The sequence below is a fragment of the Nannospalax galili genome, unplaced genomic scaffold (genome assembly GCF_000622305.1).
Source record: "Nannospalax galili isolate Female #2095 unplaced genomic scaffold, S.galili_v1.0 scaffold751, whole genome shotgun sequence".
Classification (NCBI taxonomy): domain Eukaryota; kingdom Metazoa; phylum Chordata; class Mammalia; order Rodentia; family Spalacidae; genus Nannospalax; species Nannospalax galili.
Window position 1 is genome coordinate 2,742,068 of NW_008331125.1, and position 4,742 is coordinate 2,746,809.

General features: G+C 42.9%; 1 pseudogene; it reads left to right on the top strand.

Annotated features, from left to right (window-relative positions):
* The window catches only part of LOC115068122, a 57,776-nt pseudogene extending 56,519 nt beyond the window's left edge, over positions 1-1,257 (top strand).
* Positions 1,258-4,742: the final 3,485 nt, after the last annotated feature.

Genomic DNA, 4,742 nt, shown 5'->3' on the forward strand with positions numbered 1-4,742 from the left:
GGGTATGAAGAGCTGGTTCATCTAAGCTTCTGGTTCTCTCTTTTGATTTTATATTGTTGTGGCCGGTTTGATTTTGTCTTCAGGAGTTCCGCGGTAGCCTAATTCCAATGTGGGTCAGAAGTTTTCAGACTTTCTCCTTAGGTCTGGAATCTTCTAAGAATGATTTTGGCCTCAGGAACTTGGGTGTTGGACTGACCTGAGATCCTGGCCAGGGCCGTGCCACACAGGGATGCAAAGGCAGATGGGGTGGGATTAAGCCCCAAGGTTTCCCAGGGAGTGGATTGAGTAGCTGGGTTGTACTGGATGCAAAGGATCAGGGAGAGGCAAGGTAAGCCTTGGAGCCACAGAAAGAGGCTGTCAGCCCCAGAAAGAGGCTGGCAGGTGTTGCAGGACCAGGGAAGCAGAGAGAGGTTAGGGCCAGGCCAGATCCAGAAGCGGTGCTCCTGGGGCCCAAGGAAGGCACCAAGCCGGTCTGGGTGAAAAGGGTCAGGAAGTAGCACTGGCTCCCCAGGTGTCTGGGGCCCCAAGACTAGGAATGGCACAGGGCCCAAGCTAGGAGTAGAGATCGCGGGGGAGATGGAAGGGTGAATGCGGCTGGGGGAGTCCAGGTGCGGAGGGCTGCGTGATAGACTTACCCCAGGAGAGGCCTGAGGGCAGGAGAGTGGGCCAAGAGAATTAGCAGGTGGTGCAGGTCCGGGGGAAGCAGGGAGAGGTGAGGGCGGGGCCAGGTCCCGCTGAAGCAGTGCTCCTGGAGCCCAAGGAAGGCATTAAGCTGGTCTGGACGAAAAGGATCAGGAAGCAGCACCAGTTCCCCAGGTGTCTGGGGACCCAAGACCAGGAATGGCACAGGGCCCAAACCAGGAGCAGAGAACAGCAGGGGAGATGGAAGGGGGAATGAAGCCAGGGGAGTCAAGGTGCGGGGGGCTCCACAATGGACCCATCCTCTATAGATTTTTTTTTAACATATTTGAAGTGCATCCTAGAACTGGTCAGGCATACTATAACCAAATCAGCTTTAGTTGTAGTAGGATTTCTGCTGTACGCTCAGTGCCAGCTCCCAACTCTCTCTCTCTCTCAGCTGAGACTAATTTATCCAGCCATTTGACCCCAAAATCTTAAAATCTTTTAAGTTGCACATTTCAGATTATCCCCAAAGGGAAAAAACAAAGCCAGCAGGAGTCTTCACAGAGATATGGCATGAAGAAAGCCATGCTTCATCCTAAAGAACAAGTGGAAAACTGCCAGGAAAAGCCTTGAGACATCATCTCAGAACCAGTGAAGGTGCTTGTCTATGACCTGAGGACTCTACCCCAGAAAGGTGTTGATTGATTGAGATTTACACATTCTCTGATAAGTTCTTTTTAAATCTGTCAGCACAAATGAAAAGAAAATATTACATATAATACTTTTCCTTCTTGTACTTGATCTACTGAGCATGTGTCAAACATGTGATTGGGCTCTTGTTAAGAATCTGTATTACACTGGGGCTGGAGAGATGGCCCAGCGGTTAAGAACACTGGTTGTTCTTGCAGAAAACCTAGGTTCGAATCCCAGCACCCACATGGCAGCTAACAACTGTCCGTAGCCAGTCCCAGGACATCCAACATCCTCTTCTGACCTCCGAGGGCATTGCACAACATGGGTGCGCTTACCTACATGCAGGCAATATACCCATACACATAAAATAAAAATAATAAATAAAATATTTTTAAAAAGAATTTGTATTAAGTATGACCCCTACCTTTTTTTTGTTTATGAAAAGCATCAGTCTTTTGGTGCTTCTGTTTCCCATAAATCACTTCACACCAAACAATAAGAGTTTAGAGAGAACTTCAATATGAGCTTAGATATAAATACAAATTTCTCTTGTGATCTATTCCAATTCACTGTTGAACAGAACACTTGTTAGTAGTATGGTTTGGGTTCATATTCAATGAACAAAATACTCTCCAGTTTTTTATTATGATTCATTGTTTATAAACTTTGAAATGACATTATTTGACCATAATTCTACATATTCTTTATAATAGAGAATGGTCAACATGGAAATCTAATAGGTTTATGTGCCATAGACTAAAACAATACAGTATTGGAACCATTTTGAAAATGATTATAACCTTATATTGAACAAGGTTATGTGATCTGTGGACTCTCTACTCGCCTATAATTCCAGTCAATAAACCTCCTTGTTGTCTATAAATAAATAATGAACTGAGTTAAATAATATCTTCTAAGTTATAGAGATATGGATTTCACTTCAGTGCCCCCTTATTTTGAAGCTGTTGTGAATGAGAGTCCCCTCCCCTTCTTGATTTCTTTCTTGGCAAGTTCATTATTGTTATATGGGAAATCTACTGATTTTTTTTGTCTAAATATTTTGCTGAGAGTATATGATCTAAGTGTTTCTAGTGGAGTTATTAGTATCTTTTAGGTATAGGATCATCTGTTGCAAAAAGAAGCTTCTTTGATGACTGGTATATGGTATGCTTGCCTGTAAATATAAGGATTCATATTTAGCACACATTAAGAAATTTCATTTGTCTAAAGATATAACAGATATAACAGAGATAGTGTTTTCTCTAGGATCTAGGACCTCTCCAGCCATGTATATTTGGCTATGCTTACAGTGTCACCCATGAGTTCCCTCCCATTGAGAGGACTTTAAGTCCAGTTAGATAGCTGTAGATTACCCCCAAAATAAAAGAGCCACTACTGTACCACTACAGTTTGTTGTGCCGGTCATTGTTGTGGTTATTAGGCTTTGAAGTTGGGGTTGGGCCATTGATTGATTTTCTCCCTTAGCAGCTCGCAGTGTCCTCTAGAACTGTGAGAGTGAGTCTTCAGGGAGGAGGCTTCCAAGTAAGTTCCAGCTCCATTGCTCCAAGTCCTGTGTTTGAAGTATGTCCTGCCTTCAGCAATAGTGTCTTACCTTCATGTTCTGGGAGGCAATCAAGGGCTGTAGCAATAACCTGTGTTGTTTTGGGAGTCTCTTGGACTACCTTGATCAACAACTTGAAGGGCAATTTCTCCTGTCTGGCACTGTAAGTTTCTTGCTATGTAGTCTTCAAGTACACACATGCATACATGTTCAGATATTGTATGTGTATTTTTTCAGTAGGTTTTTGAGTTAATATGTTTCCCTCTGTTTTTTCATACTACCTAAGCTTTATTTATCTCTCCTCTCTTTTCCCGTCTAACCTCCCTCTTCCCTCCCCAATCAAAGTACCCCATTTCCCCCATTTTCCCTTTGATAATACCTGTCTCTTATTATCCCCCTCCTTTGAGTTCCTTCTTCCCCTTTACCCCTATGGATCATTGTATATCTTTCCCTTCTCCCTTCCCCATTAAATACCCCCATTTTCCCCATTTTCTCCTTGGTAACATCTATTTCCTACTATGCTCCTCTCTTGGGCTCTTTCTTTCCATTCACTTCCATGACTCCTTTCCATTTTCCTGACTCCTACAATTACCTCAGGATATATACTCACATATAAGGATTTGGTGCTACAGAGTTCCACAACTGATCACACACAGACACTATGTGTCTGAGAGATACCCAGCTCTAAGTGACACATCTACAGTGGATCCTTTACACCTAAGGCTCATGGACATAGCAGAACAGGGGGTAGAGAAGTAACTAATCTCTCACCAGCAAAGCTTCCTCATGCAACAGAGTATGAAACACATAGAAGGCCACAACTGGCCAAGGTGTAGAGCATAAGAGACTTCAGAGTATGTTTTCCTAGATAGGACTCCTACATTAAACCTTATCCACCTACAGCTCAAAGACCTTTGTGGAGGGTGTGGCAAGATTGTAAGAGCCAGTGTTGATGCATGAACATATGGAAATAGAGGCTTTCAGGCCTCTGAGAACTGAAATATAAGGATCCATCAGCTTGCTTATATGAACTTACAGTAATGGTGAGACCATACACAATACCCACACTGACTCAATCAGACAAAAACCTAGCATAGAATGGGGGAAAGGGGCAGCAGGCCTCAACCTTAGCCAAGGAACTATTGGCAATTGATTACTGCTAGATGAGGTGATCTTTTTATTTTATTTTATTTTATTTTATTATTTTTATTTTATGTGTATAAGTGTACTGCATGCATGTATGTGAGTGTACCCATGTCATGCAATGCTACGGAGGTCAGAAGAGAGCTTCAAATTCCCCTGGAACTAGAGTCAAAGACAGTTTGTAGCTGCCATGTGGGTGCTGGGAATCAAACCTGAATCCTCTGCAAGAATAGTCCATGCTCTTAACCGCTGAGCTACCTATCTCTCCAGCCCAGAGGTGATCTTCTTTAAGGAAGTGACTCTAGATAGTCTAAGTAGATGCCACTGGATGGATTTGCACCAAGGGACATGTGGGTACAAAAGTTTGACCAGACAGGCTTTAACATATATGACAATGCATGAAATCCACGGGGGGTGCTGGGGCTAAGGAGGGTACAGATGGGGGAGGGGGTATAAATATGATTATTATTTATTATATGACATGTACAAAAACTTAAGACTCTAGATAGTCTAAGTAGATGCCACTGGATGGATTTGCACCAAGGGACATGTGGGTACAAAAGTTTGACCAGACAGGCTTTAACATATATGACAATGCATGAAATCCACGGGGGGTGCTGGGGCTAAGGAGGGTACAGATGGGGGAGGGGGTATAAATATGATTATTATTTATTATATGACATGTACAAAAACTTAATTTATTCATTTTAAAAGTATCAGA